This window comes from Clarias gariepinus, chromosome 13, assembly GCF_024256425.1.
Source record: "Clarias gariepinus isolate MV-2021 ecotype Netherlands chromosome 13, CGAR_prim_01v2, whole genome shotgun sequence".
Classification (NCBI taxonomy): Eukaryota; Metazoa; Chordata; class Actinopteri; order Siluriformes; family Clariidae; genus Clarias; species Clarias gariepinus.
Genome location: NC_071112.1, coordinates 6,273,039 through 6,291,924, shown reverse-complemented (window position 1 = coordinate 6,291,924; position 18,886 = coordinate 6,273,039). Strand labels below are relative to the sequence as shown.

The window sequence follows — 18,886 nt, the reverse complement described above, 5'->3', positions numbered from 1 at the left end:
AGTACACTCTGAAGACCGTGAAGCATGGTGGTGCAAGCATCATGATATGGGGCTGTTTCTCTTACTATGGTGTCGGGCCTATTTATCGCATACCAGGGATCATGGATCAATTTGCTTATAACAAAATATTTAAAGAGGTCATGCTGCCTTATGCTGAAGAGGAAATGCCCTTAAAATGGGTGTTTCAACAAGACAATGACCCCAAACACACCAGTAAGCGAGCAGCATCTTGGATCCAGAGCAACAATCCCCGGACCTTAACCAATAGAAAACTTGTGGGGTGACATCAGAAATGCTGTTTCTGAGGCAAAACTAAGAAATACAGAGGAATTGTCAAATGATCCGTGGCTGGAATACCTGTTTACAGGTGCCAGAAGTTGGTTGACTCCATGCAGCACAGATGTGAAGCAGTTCTCAAAAACAGTGGTTATTCAACTAAATATTAGTTTAGTGATTCACAGGAAAGCTAAATCTTAATGTTTTTTTCAGTTTATGAAGTAAATATTTCAGTTTGTATTGAAAAAGGCAGACACTGCTATTTTTTTGAACAGCCCAATATCATTGTTACTGTCATTTTCTGTAAAGTGATTAAAATATTGATCGTTTTTCTTCATGTTTTGAAGTAAAATATAATGTGCAGTTTTTCCAATGAATGGAAATAAAATATTATAAGAATTCTGAGCTTTACTCACATTTTAAAAACACTGCTATTATTTTGAACATAACTGTATGTTTTTTGGATATGGTAATTTCTAATTCTTATCTTTACCAATAGATTTCTGCCACTCCTGCTGACCTTGAGAAGACTGGTAACCTACCTGTGACTCCTCGATTGATCCTGCTTGGTAAGTATATGAAATATGACATGTCTGTATGTTCACTAAACAAGGATCACACTCTAGGCTGGCTGGCACAACTTTTTACCATTAGGAAAACATTCATCTTGATGTGCCTCATTCTGGCCACTGTATAAAAAAGTTTGATTAAAGTTTACTTTTTTAAACTGAAGAAAATATTTGATGTGATGCCTGAATGAGTTTGTGCTGTTTAGTTTGCATATCATAACCTTAGTGGCTTGTTGGCTAAAATATTAAAAACTGCAAGGTTAGTTGTCTGGGAAGATATGAATATTATATGATTTTGTCAGGGCTTGCATAATTTGTTAGCTATGTTAGCTCTCCAAGGATAATAGTTTATAACATAATCTGTACACTCCTTTAAGGTCCAAGTGATACTCAAGGGCGGTGGATGAAACAATGGATGATCAGCTTGGAGGGCAGAATAATCTGTGAGGGTGTGCAACCAACCTTTCTGTCTGGACTTGCTGCTTTGTTTTCACTGTATTACATCTTTAACCTGCAATATCAAGAGGAAGCAGCATCCACATTGGAATTCCTTCAAAGGTAAATTTATTTTTATCTTACAATAATATGGTAATAATAGTATTTTAAAAAGTAAAGTTAAAGTTTCTGGGTCTTTAAAGGTTTAAGCTGTAAGTTTGGTAACACTTCATAACATTAGCTAATGTATTAAATAACAAGCTTTACAGTACTGTGTAAATCTTTTAAATCTTGTTTTATTATTAAAGGTTTAAGACTTTTAAGTTTGATGACAGAAAGTCTTCCCTTATTATTTTTTAGACGATTTGTTGGAATAAATCCGGAAAAAGGGACCAAGGCTGCAAAAGGAAAAGTGACATCTAAAAAGACTGGGAAAACTGTTCAAAAGAAGACCATGACAGTCAATCTGAAAGTGTCAAATCTTTTAAAAAGATTGATGGACTTTGAGTGGCACTTTATTTAAAATGTTTTTTGTTTTACAGTGGTTTGTATATACTGTTATTATTATTATTTTTTTTGTATTCTACTTTTTATATCCAGAAAGGGCTTGTGTTTGATAAAGCCTTGTGTTGATTTATTTATTTTCATTATTTTTTTTTTCGGAAGCTTGATTTGAAGCTTGTTTATTATTTAATGTCAAGTTGAGGCATTTTGAAATTGTGTTTGTTTTCTTAAGCCATCTTTGTATTTCTCCATGCTATGGGTGCTTATTTGTTGCACCATAGTTTATGCACTCAAAAATATGATGGCTTGCATTTTCACACATTTCTTTCTGGCACAACAAACAGCTTAACAATTAATATAATGTTAAATGGAAATAAAGAAGGACTAAAACAGTAAGTTGGCATTATTTATTTTGTTTTCCACAAATATAAAATGCAGGGTATAATAGCATTTGCAATTTAGAATAATTGGGCTGTGATTAAAATGTATATTAACAGCTATATACTGCTTAATAACAGTTGTATGCTGTAGCTAACAAAACAGTATCTTGCTGTTAATTTTAATAACAGTAACCCACTGTTTTTTAACAGTGCAATGCTGGCAACCACAGCTGCCAGTAGATTACCGTTTTTTTTACAGCATTTTTTTTTACAGTGTAGATAGGTAGAATCAATACCATCTGCAGATGAAGGAGCAGGAATAGTTATCAAATCAATTCAATTTTTTCAATTCAATTTTTATTTATATAGCGCTTTTAACAATGGTCATTGTCCCAAAGCAGCTTCACAAAAAAAAAAAAAAAAAAAAATTAAAGATTTTTTTTTTTTTTTTTTAAGAAAAGAAAATATTTGGAAGTGTGTATGTGTGAGAAAAATGTGTCTAGATAATAATTAAATGAATGAATGATGAATGAAATGTCTCTGATGAGCAAGCCAAGGGTGACGGCGACAGTGGCAAGGAAAAACTCCCTGAGATGGCAATAGGAAGAAACCTTGAGAGGAACCAGACTCAACAGGGAACCCATCCTCATCTGGGTGATAACAGATAGAAATAACATCAAGTGTGTTGTGCAGGTGAAAGTTCAATATATCAGAAGTTGTGTAGATTCAGTTCAGCAGTAGGTGCAGAGGGCAGATGGGGTCAGATCACTGGAAGCACAGGAGCAGGATGTGTAGCTCCAGCCATCATAAAGCAGAATCTAGCTGGAGCAGGTCCTTCTCAAGATGCCTTAGAAACCTCGCAGGGTTGGCCTTTGTCTACTGAAGCTGGCACAATCTCCAGATGTCTCAGGATGGGTAGAAAAATACAGAAAAGATGGAGAGAATGAGCGTAGTTGCCATTCAGGATAGGTGTACTGGAGTATGAGGTTATGGGATGAGTTACGCGTATGCCAGATTAAAGAGATGCGTCTTGAGTCTACTTTTGAATTGGGAAACCGTGTCTGCTCCCCGAACAGTGTCTGGAAGGCTATTCCAAAGCTTTGGAGCCAAATATGAAAATGCCCTGCCCCCTTTTGTAGATTTTAAAATTCTGGGAATTACCAGAAGTCCGGAGTTTTGTGATCTTAAGGGACGTGGTGGATTATAGCGTATCAAAAGACTGGTTAGGTATGAGGGAGCTAAACCATTTAAAGCCTTGTATGTAAGTAGTACTATTTTGTAATTAATTCTAAATTGAACAGGTAGCCAGTGCAGGGATGATAATATAGGTGTTATATGATCATATTTTCTGGATCTAGGATGCAGGACAACCACCTAGTAATGCATTACAATAGTCCAGTCTGGAGGTCATGAATGCATGAACTAGCTTTTCTGCATCAGATACGGATAGGATACTCCTAAGTTTGGCAATATTTCTAAGATGGAAAAAGGCTGTTTTTGTGATATTGGAAATATGATTTTCAAAAGACAAGTCACAAGGGAAGTGATACCTAGATTTGAAATTCCGTTAGAGATCAGTTCAGATAATGGATCAGTATTCATTTAGAAAATATAAGGCAGGTATTACAATGATTGGAAACATAGCAAAGATTTGGGTATGTCCACAGTCCCAGGAGAAGGTAGAAAGTATAAATGGCAATCTCAAAGCCATGATTAATAATATTAATACAAAGTCCCAGGAGAAGGTAGAAAGTATAAATGGCAATCTCAAAGCCATGATTAATAATAGTAGTACAAAGCTTAACTGGGTTGAGGCTTTACTTTTTGCAACAATGAATTAACAAGCATGCAAACTAACAGAAATACACGCTTAACCCTGCATGAAATGCTTACGGGTCGACCCATGCCTGTGCCATTCTGTAGAAGCCATATAAAGGCCCACCGCTAAAACAACTGCAAAAATCTTATATGAGGACACTAACTGCCATATATAAAGCAATTTATGTGCAGGAAAAAAGCAAGGAGGTGATGAAGAAAAAGACGCTCCATGTCCCACCACTCCAGGAGACCAGGTCTATCTGCGAGTGTTCAGGAGGATATGGCATAAGCCCAGGAGAGAGGGGTCCTACAAAGTTGTGGCAGCCACTCCAACAGTGATTCAAGTGAAAGGCAAAACCACGTGGTATCACTTAAACCATTACACAAGAATCCCCAAAATATGAGTACCGAAAACTGAGGAAGAAGGAGAGAAGAACCTAACATCAAAAAAGTGCAAGAAATTAAATCTTTATTGGGAATTAACCAACTATTGGCACAAGTTGGATACCAAATTGCACAGCGTTAAACACTCCGCTGCTCCAAATTAAGTATGAGAAACTGCTTAAGAGCAGCATCCCACTTCTGATACAGACGAGACTGACTGACCTCGACCAGATTTCCCCTGACACAATTGACAGGACAAAGAACTGTACAGATTATGTGTGACAATGATTCATGTCCTCTATATTGTATAAATGCATTTCTGTTTAACTAACACTATATTGCTTTCACAGATAAAACAGCAGAAGCGACAACTAATTTTAATTTCCTCCACAGGAAAAGTGCACGAGAAGGAAGCAAGCCTTAAACAAATTATGACAATATGTAATGCCACTAAACAACGTTTTCTTTTATTCCAGATGCAGAAATTTAATTGAAGCAGCTAATGGGTGATATTATTGTGTCTAATGAATTTTATGAATGTGATTTATATTTAACCAAAAGTTTTCTAAAATTAACAGCATTTCCTAGCAACAACAGACAAGGATAAATTTCTGGACACAGTCATCAAGGATATCCCTAACTCACCCATATATAACTCTAATAAGAGACTTCACTGGTTCATATATTGATGCGTATCGTCCATGGCATGAGCCCATAATGACGTGCTGGCAACCTCTCTTGTGGGCTCCAACTGACTCTCTACGATGCGCAAAGCATCTGGGTTGAAGTCTATTATATTACGACGAGGCTGTTTAAAATTCTATCTATTCTTAAAAATTGTATTGTGTTATGTATGTTTAAGTGTAGGTTATATGATTTATCCAATTGATGTAATCCTAGAAAATCACTGTATTATTTACATGTTCATGTAATGTTATTGGGTTATGGGAAGTATAAGGTCATGGAGGTCGAGTCTTTTACTCCGTCCTAGTCAAACAAGGGCGGAGATGTTTGGTTCGATCTTCCCTAGAATACGAATCCATAGGTTGGTCATTGATAAAAATCCAGTGATTTATTTTAATCACCAGTTAGTGTAAGGAAGACTAATTCATGGAGTCACACTCTAGAGTAAATAATTAGTGTGGGACTTATAAGCCCCAGAGGGGGGGGGTATGAAAGAAATTTTTTATTTAATTTCATTTGATTTTACTTACTTTTGGGGGATAGAAGGTACCATATCTGTATATAATGGGGGATGTGCGTGCGAAGCTGAGACATAGGCTTCTCTGTGTGTGCGTGCATAGGAAACCAGAGCTTTACATTGGGCCACCTTCATTGTGAGCTAAAGAGGGCCCCTAATGGGAAACAGATGTTGAAGGGATGTACAGCGAGCCCTGCATATATAATGGTGAAAAACGGACCAGAGATTCAGTTGTGTCCATGGTGCAGCTCCGGCCGTTATTGCATGATAATAAAGGTCGTAATCTTCTGTAAGCAAAGCCTGACTCTAAGTATTTTTCCACAACACCCCACGGCTAACTACTTTTCATCTATAATGGCTACAAGGAGTGTTAAAAGCGGGAAAAAAGACGACACTGCGACCGCTCTAACAGTCGAGGCTATCTCTGCGCTGTTAGATAAACATCGTGAAGCGTTAGCGGCTGAATTTAAATCATCGTTTAGTTTACTAGAAAGTAAACTGGACCAAATCCAAGCCCAAGTAGAGGACCATGGACAGCGCTTACCTTCATTAGAACTTGCTACAGATGACCTGAGCCAGCGGGTGAGCGAGTTGGAAAACATCTGCTCGTTAACGGCCAAAGTCGTAGACCTAGAGGTCCTGGGTCTTCCGGAGGGTACTGAGAGTGGACTCCCTACCGAGTTCTTCTCGAAATTTTTGTGCGAGGTGTTTGGGAGTGAAACGCTCCCATCTCCGCCTGAGATTGACAGAGCCCACCGCATACCTGCATCCAAACCCGCTTCAGGTCAGAGACCTCGGCCCGTCATTCTCCGTGTACACTGGTACCAGGTTAAAGACTTTCTGGTTCGGGAGGCTCGGCGGAGAGGGAGGCTGGAATACCGCGGTCAGCAGGTTCGTATCGTGGAAGACTACGCTCCCGAAGTTTTAAGCCAGCGAGCCGAGTATAGAGAGGTTATGAGTTATACAACCGTGGACTCCGGCCTTCTCTCCTGTATCCAGCACGGCTCCGGATAACTCTCTCTACCGGACAGAAGAGGTGGCTTCGCTCGGTAGAAGAGGCACAGAAACACATAGACAGTCTGCCGAAAACTACGTAGTGCACTATAGTTTTATTTTTTAATACTACAATTCTCAGGAAAGTACCCTTTTTAACTTTAAATCTAGCCATGTTTACATTTTTTCCTGGTATGAGTATTGTGTTAAACACGTGTAGTTGTTGTTATTTTTCTATTATTATTTTCTCTATTTCTAGTCACGTGTAATTTACATGTTTGTTTATTTTTTTAGAACAACAAAAAGAGTTACAATGTGACGTGGGGGGAGGGGGTTGTTTTGTGTTTTTCTCCTATTGAGAGATTTCAGTATTGGAGTGGGGAAATGTTTTATTTATATATTTAATTCTTAGTTTTTGTAAACTGTGTCGGAGCAGAAGATGGTGTGGTTAGCGGCAGGAAGATTGGTTAGGTGGAGAATGGAAGGATGGAAGAGCTTGCTGCTTTGTTTGTTAGCAGCTATGTTTGTTTGTTTGGGGGCAGTGGGGTGTGTGGGGGAGGGGTGTGTGGGGCAGGGGTGGGGGTTCTTCAAAGCCAGTATTGTGTTAGTTCAGTATACACGGTGTATCTTTGATAGGTTGCTCTGTGTTTTACACTTTTGTTTTAAGGCTGACGCTAGGCATCTTAGTGTTATTCATGTTTATCTACCTTTATCTCCTCTCAGGGAGAATGAATAGTTCTTTAAACTTTGTGAGCTGGAATGTTAAGGGTTTAAACCATCCGGTCAAGAGAAGGAAGGTGCTCTCACACCTTAAACAACTTAACACTGCAATCGCATTTTTACAAGAAACTCACATTAGCAGTTCCAATAATTCTCGCCTTATGTCGCGTTGGGGAGGGCAGAACTACCAGTCGACCTTTCAGGCCAAAGCTAGCGGTGTCTCAATTCTCATTAATCCAAACATTTCTTTTGAGCAGCATAATATAATTGCGTATATACATGGTCGTTATATCATTGTTTCAGGGAAGTTATTTAATACTAATGTAGTGTTGGCTAATTTATATGCCCCTAATTACGATGATGTTTCCTTCTTTGAACATTTCTTCTCTGTTCTACCAGATCTGAGCTCATACTCTCTCATATTAGGGGGAGACTTCAAATGCTGTTTAGATCCATCACTTGACATCAGTCATCTCCCAATCCTATACCTCTGAGTAAATCCACCACGCTACTTCAGTCCTATCTTTGCAGCTTTGGTATTTCTGACATATGGCGCTTCCTTAATTCAAAAAAGAGAGAATACTCATCATGATCAGCAGTATGCTCTATTTAAAAACCCCGATCTGTATAAAAAACGCGTAGAATTGCAAAGTAAGTTTGAACTTATCTCAACACATGTTATCGAACGTCTATTATTAAAGAGTAGGAGCCAATTTTACATTCATGGTGACAAATCTGGGAAACTTTTAGCTAGTCAGTTAAGAGGATTTAGAGCACAACAACACATTACAAAAATTCGGATGGAGGATGGTACCATTACTACCGATCATTCTAAAATTAATGATGCATTCAGGAATTTTTATTCTCGATTATATACTTCTGAGTTCCCTAAGGACCATAGTTCAGTTGAGAATTTCCTGACTCAACTAGATATCCCAACACTGTCCCCTGATTCTAAATTAAAATTAGAAGGGCCCATATCACAGGAGGAAATCATTTCAGCTATTTCATCATTGCAATCTGGTAAGTCCCCGGGTCCTGACGAGTTCCCTGCAGAGTTTTTTTAAACTATTCTCCTCATACCTTGCACCACAACTAGCTTCGGTTCTATCTGAATCTTTTCAGCAAGGTAAGCTGCCCGCGTCATTTAATGAGGCTCGCATCACCCTCATAGCAAAGAAGGATAAGGACCCAACAGAGTGCTCTTCATATAGACCAATCTCTCTTCTCAATGTGGATGTTAAAATCCTTGCTAAAGTCTTTGCTCGTAGATTAGAGGATGTTCTACCCTCAATTATATCTGAGGACCATACCGGTTTTGTTAAAAATCGTTTTTCTTATTTTAATATTAGACGCCTTATGAATATCCTGTACACACCATCAGAGGGGATCCCTGAGTGTGTCCTTTCTTTGGATGCTGAAAAGGCTTTTGATCGTGTGGAATGGGAGTATTTATTTAGGGCTTTAAAAAAATTCAATTTTGGTCCAAGTTTTATTACTTGGGTTAAAATATTATATTCAAGCCCTACTGCCTCAGTTCTGACAAATGCTCAGCAGTCCAAACCATTCAGCCTTCAGCGGGGAACTCGTCAGGGGTGTCCTCTTAGCCCATTGCTCTTTAACCTTGCCATTGAGCCACTAGCAATTGCATTCCGCAGTTATAGGGATATATCTGGGATTTGGAGGCAGGGAGAAGAACATAAAGTTTCCCTTTATGTAGATGACCTTCTACTTTTTATATCAAATCCAATCTCCTCCCTTCCACCTGTGCTGTCATTGCTCAGTGAATTTAGCTATTTTTCAGGATATAGGCTGAATTTGCACAAAAGTGAACTCTTTCTGCTAAATAATACAGCACTAACAACTGGTATCCACAATTTTCCTTTCAACATAGTGAAAAATCAGTTTACCTATCTCGGTATTACAATCACAAGAAAACATAAACAACTTTTTAAAGAAAATTTCATTAGGTTGTTGAGCCAAACAAAAAAGGACTTGGGACAATGGTCACCACTGTCCATGTCCCTGGTGGGACGCATTAATGCCATTAAAATGAGTGTTCTTCCTAAATTGTTATATCTTTTTCAGTCTGTACCTGTTTTTATTCCCAAATCTTACTTTGGTGCTTAAGATTCAATTATATCTTCTTACCTTTAAAAAGGTAAACATCCACAATAAGTCCCTACTTCAAAGATCTAAAAGGTGGCATGGCTCTGCCTAATTTTCGTTTTTACTACTGGGCAGCAAACATTTGATCTGTCATCTTTTGGGCATATTTTCACAACCAACCTAATCGGCCTGCCTGGGTGAAATGGAGATAAAGTCCGTAAAAAATCTCTCTGTCTTTGCACTCCTTGGATCTGCACTCCCCATCCCCTCAATTAAATCTATCAATAACTCAGTTGTTAGGCATACCTTGAGAGTATGGGCTCAGTTCAGAAAGCACAGCGGTCTTCTGGGCTTCTCTCTGTCCAGTCCTATTGTCTCTAACCATCTCTTCCAACCTTCTTAACATGATTCAGTGTTTCAGGAATAGTACAATAAGGGCATCAAGCTTTGCAAAGATCTGTTTGTTGACCATAGGTTTGCATCATTTGAGCAGCTTTCTGAAAAGTTTAACCTACCCAATTTTCATTTTTTCAGATACCTGCAAGTAAGACACTTCATTAGCTCTTCAATACCAAATTTCCCTGAAGCTCCTGATGTAAATATTATAGATAATCTCCTCTGTTTGTCCCCGTTGCGTAAACGCCTAATATCCACTATTTACGGTGGATTGATGGGTTTGAGTCACACCCCTTTAAGTAAAATTAAAACTGCTTGGGAGAAAGATTTAAATTTGTCACTATCAGATGATACTTAGAATTCAATTCTTAAACTGGTCAACTCAACTTCCTTATGTGCTCGCCACTCTTTATTACAGTTTAAGGTTGTACACAGGGCTCATTTCTCTAAACTTAAACTTTCCCGTTTCTACCCAGGCATTGATCCTTGCTGTGATAAATGTAAAAGTGGAGAGGCGTCTATTATTCATATGTACTGGACATGCCCGAATTTGGAAAAATTCTGGAGGGATGTTTTTAAAACCTTGTCGTACATATTGAAATGCAACCTTGAACCAGACCCTCTAATCGCTCTCTTTGGTGTCACTGGAGAGGAAGACAAGTGTCTAACTCCAGCTAAACAGCGTTTGTTATCTTTTGCGACACTCCTGGCTAGGCGTTCTATTTTATTCAAGTAGAAGGATGCCACGTCACCCACTCACGCCCAGTGCCTCAGATATATTATGTCCTGTTTGTCCCTGGAGAAGATTCACTACTCAATCCGTTATTCAGACTTGAAATTTCAGCAGGTGTGGGGGCCCTTCCTACGCTTTTTTCATATACATTAATAGTTTGATTCCATTCTTATTTAATTGTTTGTCTGTTTGTTTTCCTTTTTCCTTTTTTTTTGCATGCAGAACTAAAAAACTTCCAGCTCCTTATGTATATGTGTATGTGTATACATATGTATATATGTGTATATATATATATATATATATATATTTTTTTTTTTTTTTTCATTTTTCTCCTGTTTTTTAGATGCCTGGCGTCTAGCCTTTCTTATACATGTAAAGCTGGCTTGGAGTCAGGGAGGGGTGCTATAGGGTTTATAAGGGGGTCATAGAATCTATAGTATATTGAAACTTTACATGTTTACCCTGTTATATTCCTGTTAAAAATCAATAAAAATATTGTTGAGTCAAAAAGTAAAGGGTACTTTTACTACGCTGAAGTACCATTGAAAGCTATTAATTCACTATCTTTTATTTGCTTAATTACTAACTTACTAACTAGCAAATGCTTCAGTAAAGGGCTCGCACCAATCCCTGACCATTAAAATGTTGGATTTGAATTAAAATATGTTAATATATATATACACACACACACATGTGTTTAATTGAATTCTTAAATTATCATATTCACCTGTGGGTTTACTGCATAAACACCGGAACAAAAGGTCTAGGGAGTAAAAGGTCTAGAGAGGAAACGGAGGTTTCTTTTTCCGTTTTTTGCATTGTGTTTAATCATGCACCACTTTTAATATTCATAGCAAAAGCAACCCAACAGTGTGATTAAAGTACCCGAAATAACACATATTTTTGACCGAGCATAAACAACCCAACGATGTGTTTACAGAAACCCAGCATTTTTTAGTGTACTACTATTAATGAATGGACAAAGTGCAGTCAAAGCTCAGTGATTCTGCGTGCTGTCACATTGTATTTAGCGAGTAGCATATATTTTTGTCTTTGTTGCATTTCATGTCTGTAGTTTTATCGATAAATCAGCTCATACCTGCGCACGCGTTTATCAGCTGTCATGCACACTCGGAACGCGACCGGCACTAGGACCCAGGAGTTAAGCGGTCGCAAACCAGGAAGTATAAAAGAGGTAAACAAACCATAGCACCTCGCTCAGTCATTGAGTTTTGCCGATGCCACGTCGGATTCCTCCATCTAACTGTGAGTACTCACCTTTTTGGTTTCAATTCCTGATCGAGTGTGTATTTATAGGACGCGGGTTAGATTGTGTCTTTCCCTTGCTCCCCATTTGTGAGAGTCCTTAGATTAAAAGCGTGATTATCCTGCCTACTCGTGCTCTTCCGCGTTTGGGTTTACCATTCACGCTACAAAGGGCTAACCGCTAAAGCTACGTCTTCTGGTCATCTCAGGTTAGTTCTTGACAGAATGACTGAGCCGACCGCGGTGAACCCAGCGGATTACGCGCACCTCTGCGATGTGGTTGATCAGCATGCCAAGCTTATCAACACGCTAACCGGGGAGATCGCTAATCTGCGCCGGGACCTCCAAGACGTTGCGGCCTTGCGCCGCGAGGTCGCGGAGCTCCGGCAGGAGAACGCGGATCTCCGGGCGGCTGTAGATAGCGCGGCTAGCCGGTCTCCCGTCGCGGCGGCCGCGGCGCCGCACCAACCCCCCCCCCCTCCTTCTGATGTATTCTTGGCACTCCCGGATAAATGGGACGGCACAGACGGGAAGTGTAATGTGTTTTTAACATCGCTTGATCTGGTGTTTGAGTTTAATGCCACCAGGTACTCCACCGATCGGCTACGCATCGCGCTTCTGGTCTCATTGCTATCCGGGCAGGCAGCTGAGTGGGCCACGGCAGTTCTCCGGGCGGATTCAGATACTGCGCACTCATACAATGAGTTCACCCGCCAACTCAGACTCACGTTCGAACACCCAGCGGGCGAGGTGGAGACCGACACCAAACTCTATCATCTGCGGCAGGGAGGATCGTCCGTGAGCCGGTACGCTGCTGAGTTCCGGACCCTCGCTGTACAGACCGACTGGGGAGATGCCGCGCTCCGGACATCCTTCTACGAGGGACTGGCTCCACGCATCAAAGACGAGCTCGCCGGGCGAGAGCTTCCTGCTACCCTGGAGGGATTGATCCAGCTCGCCCTCCGTATTGATCAACGCATCCTCTCTCGCCCGAAGCCAGCCCCTAGGACCCTGCCGCCTGCACCTACCTTCTCCTACACCTCACCACGACCACCTACTGCTTTCACCACCGCCACTACTGGACCGGTCGGATCTCCACCTCCTGCCGTGGTTGACACCGGAGCCGGGGAACCCATGCAATTAGGACGCGCCTCCCTGACCATGGCGGAACGCGAACGACGGTACCGAGAGGGGCTGTGTGCCTACTGTGGGTCGGCGGCGCACCACCGAGCTATCTGTCCGATTCGCCCGGGAAACGCGCAGCCCCGGTGAGTGAAAGAGGAGACTCACCGGGCCCCCTCCACCTCTCCTCCACAATCGACGCCACCATCTCACGCTTCACGGTTCAGGTAAACCTTCAAATTGGCCACAAACGAGTTCGAAGCACCGCGTTCATCGACTCCGGTGCCGCGGGTAACTTCATTGACTCTAATTATGCCAAAGATTTGGGGGTGAGGACTGAGGCGTTATCCCAGCCGGTAAAAATCACTTCGGTCGACGGTCGGCCCTTATCATCCAGCCCTATCACCCATCAGACCCAACCCATCACGCTCGCCATAGACCAGCACCAGGAGCAGATCCAATTCCATTTAACATCCATCTCATCACCACCCATCATCCTCGGCTATCCCTGGCTGCTACAACACGACCCAATCATCTCATGGACCCAGAACCGGATTCTCCAGTGGGGGCCGACCTGCGCCGAACTCTGCCTACAGGCACGGACTGGGACGTGTTCCAGGGAGTCCGAGGCCCCCGACGTCGACACCAACGCCATTCCAGTCGCCTATCGGGACTTGGCTGAAGTTTTCTGCAAGAGACGAGCTACCCACCTTCCACCTCATCGCCCATACGACCTGGCGATAGAACTTCAGCCGGGTTCCGTCCCTCCCCGCGGCCATCTCTACTCTTTATCCACCTCGGAGACGCAGGCGATGGAGGAATACGTCACCAACGCCCTCCGTCAGGGAACCATCCGGCCCTCCACCTCGCCTGCCGCCGCGGGGTTCTTCTTCGTCAAGAAGAAAGGGGGCGAACTTCGCCCATGTGTCGACTATCGGGGGCTAAACAACATCACCATCAAGAACAGACATCCACTGCCACTCACCAACTCCGCCCTGGACGCCCTCTCTGGTGCCACCGTGTTCTCCAAGTTGGACCTCCGGAGCGCCTACAACTTGGTGCGCATCAGAGAGGGTGATGAGTGGAAGACTGCATTCATCACACCCACCGGACATTATGAGAGCCTGGTCATACCATTTGGACTCTGCAACGCACCCTCGGCCTTCCAACAATTCATAAATGACGTCCTCCGAGACATGCTGGGCCGATGGGTGTTCGTCTACCTGGACGACATTCTCATTTACTCCCGCCACCTGGAAGAACACATCCAACACGTACGTGCTGTTTTAAAGAGATTGCTCGCTCACCAACTGTACTGCAAGCTGGAAAAATGTGCTTTTCACCAGCACTCCACCACGTTCCTGGGTTTTGTCATCTCGCCCCAGGATGTGGCCATGGACCCGCAGAAGCTAGAAGCTGTACGTCACTGGCCCCTACCCAGGACACTCAAACAGCTTCAGCGGTTTCTCGGGTTTGCGAATTTCTATCGTCGCTTTATCCGGGGCTACAGTACAGTTGCAGCACCATTAACCACATTGACCAGGCCCTCATCTCACCCATTTCAGCTCAATCCAACTGCCATCTCAGCCTTCAAGGAACTCTGCCATCGCTTCACCACCGCACCGATTCTTCTTCATCCCGATGCCAACAAACCCTTCGTTGTGGAGGTGGACGCGTCGGATGTGGGCGCCGGCGCAGTTCTCTCCCAGCGAGGTCCAGACCAGAAACTGCATCCCTGCAGTTTCTTCTCCAAAAAATTTGACCCCACTCAGCAGCGATACGGGGTAGGGGACCGCGAGCTGTTGGGCATAAAGTGGGCTTTGGAGGAGTGGCGTCACTGGCTCCAGGGCGCCAGTGAGCCATTCATCGTCTGGACCGATCACCAAAACCTGATCACCATCAAGAACCTCAAACAGCTCAATCCACGGCAGGCACGGTGGGCGCTGTTTTTTGAACAATATAATTTTCATCTTTCTTACCGCCCGGGGTCGAAGAACATCAAAGCCGACGCCCTATCACGCCAGTATGAGGACGATCTCCCCCGGGCGGAACCCGTGCCTGTCATCCATCCATCTCGAATCCTCGCACCCCTCCACTGGGATTTGGAGACCAGGGTCCGCCAGGCACAGGCGGCGGAGACCGAACCGGCAGGTGCGCCGCCTGGACGACTCCACGTGCCCCCACATCTACGAGCGGAGGTTCTTCAATGGGGACATTCGTCCATCATCGCCGGACATTCTGGGGCCCGACGAACCCTATCGTTTATTCAACGGGCATTCTGGTGGCCCTCCTTGAGGAGAGACGTCCGCGAGTTCGTTCAGGCGTGCCCGGTGTGCGCCAGGGCGAAGGACACAAATCAACCAGCTCCAGGAGAACTCCAACCACTCCCTGTTCCTCGACGGCCCTGGACGCACATCGCCCTGGATTTCATCACGGGCCTGCCGGTTTCTGAGGGTAAGGACACCATATTAACCATCGTTGATCGGTTCTCCAAGGCCGTGCACCTGGTGGCCCTAGCCGGACTCCCCTCAGCAAAGGACACAGCGGAATTGATTTTGGAACACGTAGTCCGACTGCATGGGTTCCCAAAGGACATCGTCTCGGACAGAGGGCCCCAGTTCACAGCCCGGTTCTGGAAGGCCTTCTGCCGTCTGATCAATTCCACCTGTAGTCTGTCATCCGGCTACCATCCCCAGACTAATGGTCAGACGGAACGGACCAACCAACAACTGGAGCGCTATCTAAGATGTTTCGTTTCCGATCGCCAGCGCTCCTGGGCCCGCTACCTCAAATGGGCCGAACTGTCCCACAACCTCCACGTCTCCTCAGCCACCAACCTAAGCCCATTTGAGGTGTGCCATGGTTTCCATCCTCCCATGTTCAACCATCAAGAACCGGAGGTTGACGTACCATCGGCCCAACAGTTGGTCCGTAGGTGTCGGCGGATATGGAACCAAGCTAATCACGCCATCCAGCGAGCCAACACCAGCTACGTCGCCCAGCATCGCCGCCGACACCCGCCGGGACGTTTGTACCACGTAGGTGACAAGGTATGGCTATCAACAAAAAACCTCCATCTGCACACGGAGTCAAGAAAATTATCACCAAGGTTCATCGGACCATACCGCATCACTTTACGGATTAACCCTGTCACCTACCGGCTCCAGCTGCCTGCGGCGCTCCGGATACATCCAGTCTTCCATACTTCACAACTAAAACCCTTCATCACGTCACCTCTGGTTCCACCCACCCCCCCTGCTCCTCCTCCCCGAATCATTGACGGCGGTCCCGCCTACACCGTGCGACGAATCCTTGATTCGCGCCCTCGGGGCAGGGGCACCCAGTACCTGGTCGATTGGGAAGGCTACGGCCCCGAGGAGCGGTCTTGGGTTCCAGCACGGTTCATCCTCGACCCTGAGCTCATCCGGGACTACCGTCACAGGGTATCCTCCACCTCAGGACCGTCTGGAGCCGGTCCTGGACAGGGGGGTACTGTCATGCACACTCGGAACGCGACCGGCACTAGGACCCAGGAGTTAAGCGGTCGCAAACCAGGAAGTATAAAAGAGGTAAACAAACCATAGCACCTCGCTCAGTCATTGAGTTTTGCCGATGCCACGTCGGATTCCTCCATCTAACTGTGAGTACTCACCTTTTTGGTTTCAATTCCTGATCGAGTGTGTATTTATAGGACGCGGGTTAGATTGTGTCTTTCCCTTGCTCCCCATTTGTGAGAGTCCTTAGATTAAAAGCGTGATTATCCTGCCTACTCGTGCTCTTCCGCGTTTGGGTTTACCATTCACGCTACAAAGGGCTAACCGCTAAAGCTACGTCTTCTGGTCATCTCAGGTTAGTTCTTGACATCAGCCTTTTGATCAAAAAGCCGCACACGCAACTCACTTTCACTTTGCAAAATGCAGTGTTTATTGTTAAGTGTATATTTAAAGCGCATAAACACAATAAAACAATATTGTTTTAGGGTACAGTATCATACATTTTTGTATTATAAGTTCATCTTTTTGCACACGCGCGGGTGCGTTACGACAATAATTAGTATAATAATAATAAATTCGGAGTACTATTCAATTCAGTTCAGTTTTATTTGTATAGCGCTTTTAGCAATTGTCATTGCCGCAAAGCAGCTTTACACAATCAAAGTAATTATTCAAGTTTGTATGAAATGTGAATGTGTATGAATCAAAATGGTCAGTTTGTCCCTGGTGAGCAAGCCGAGGGCGACAGTGGCAAGGAAAAACTCCCTGAGATGGTAATAGGAAGAAACCTTGAGAGGACCCAGACTTAACAGGGAACCCATCCTCATTTGGGTGAAACAGAAAGCAGTAAATGATCTGCATTTATACAGTGTGTAGGGTGGGAGGCAGTTCAGCTATAATAGCTGATGTTAATTGATGTTAATATGGAGTCCAAGTAGTTATTGAAGACTCAGGTAGACTTGTAGGAAGTTTCAGTCCTGAACTATCGAACTGTCAAGTCCCCAAAGAAACAGTTGCCAACACCAGTCGAGGCCAGAACCATCTTCTAGGTAGGGAGAATCATCCCCAGACCATTTAATGCTTTATATGTTAAGAGTAGTATTTCAAAATCAATGCGAAATTTCACAGGGAGCCAATGCAGTGAAGATAAGATAGGGGTAATGTGCTCATATCTTCTGGTTCTAGTGAGGACTCTCTCTAAAATTTTACTCCTAGCTGTATGCGGTCCTATGACTAGAACTTCTGTCTTATCCAGATTAAGCAGAAGAAAGTTAATTAGCATCCAATTTCTTATGTCTAATTGCTAAATGCTAATTTAAAAGATTTTGAAACATAACCAATGCTGAGTGAAGAATTAATTATTCTGAACAGGGGTTCTGTTATTGCTGGTACTATCTGTTTAGGAAAATGTGTCGGTACAGGATCTAATATACAGGTTGATGATCCCTTCTCTCGAAACGTGCGTTCTTAATGGCCAGATCTGTAAAGTGGTTACTCACGCGGAATGTCTGACTGCCACGCACTATGTCGCTGCAAACAGCAACAGCCAAAATAAATCAGTTGCAATTCAAAGTAATTTGTGAAATGACCGCCAGGTGGCGCAAAGGGACATTTTGCAAACGGCTGCAATTAATTTTGTTTAGACAGACTCTATGTTTCTATCTGTCTATTGTTATTGTTATTATTAAAGAAAACAGGACAAAAAACAGCTTAAGGGCTTGTAAAAACATTTTTATTTTAAATGGTAAAAATGTCAATTTTGAAATCCACAGACGCTTAGTGGTCCGAACACAACGTAATAATCTTTGTATGATAAAATGACACGTGGCATGAATCTACACGGAGCACTTCAGTTTCAAATAATCATTCAATAACATAATAATATTAATCAAAAGTAAAATAATATAGTTTTTTTTTGCTGTTTATGTCCACCATTTAATAATTACTTATTTATCAATAATTAAAGCTGCTCACATCACGGGCGCATTCACTTTTAAAAAAAATGCAGTGTTTAATCAAGTATAAGTCGCCTCTCGCTATGAAACGAAGCTCCTCGTGTCGGCTCATATCGGGAGCATTTTGATCAAAGGGGAGATTAGAAGAGGAAAAGTAAAAGTGTGTACAAACAACATCGCATAATGCATGTGTGTAAATGACCGAAACGTGGTTATGAATAAGGCTTTAAGTGAATGTAAAATGTTCGCGTGAACCAGTGGCGTGTGCGTGCGCTCTTTCTCTTTGCCGAGTTTGGTCAGATGAAGTCAGATGAACGCGCACGCCGATATGAGAGATTTATAAGAGATTTCTATTTCCCAGAAATATAACAAACACACATTTATACGTGTTAAATAACTGCTGTCTTTGCGGCGCTGTGCGAAACACATGCCGATGTGAGTTGCCTTCCTATCTCAGTCATAATATACAAATATGTTTTTGCTGTGTAGTGGACCGCGCGCGCACAATCTCTCGCCGGGAGGCTTTCTCTG

At 43.1% G+C, this 18,886-nt stretch overlaps 1 long non-coding RNA gene across 1 annotated transcript; it reads left to right on the top strand.

Moving 5' to 3' along the window:
- The first annotated feature begins 780 nt into the window (after positions 1-780).
- Positions 781-1,826, top strand: LOC128535827 (uncharacterized). The gene is made up of 3 exons (XR_008361864.1): positions 781-845; positions 1,223-1,403; positions 1,641-1,826. It is a non-coding gene; the product is annotated as an uncharacterized LOC128535827 (long non-coding RNA).
- Positions 1,827-18,886: the final 17,060 nt, after the last annotated feature.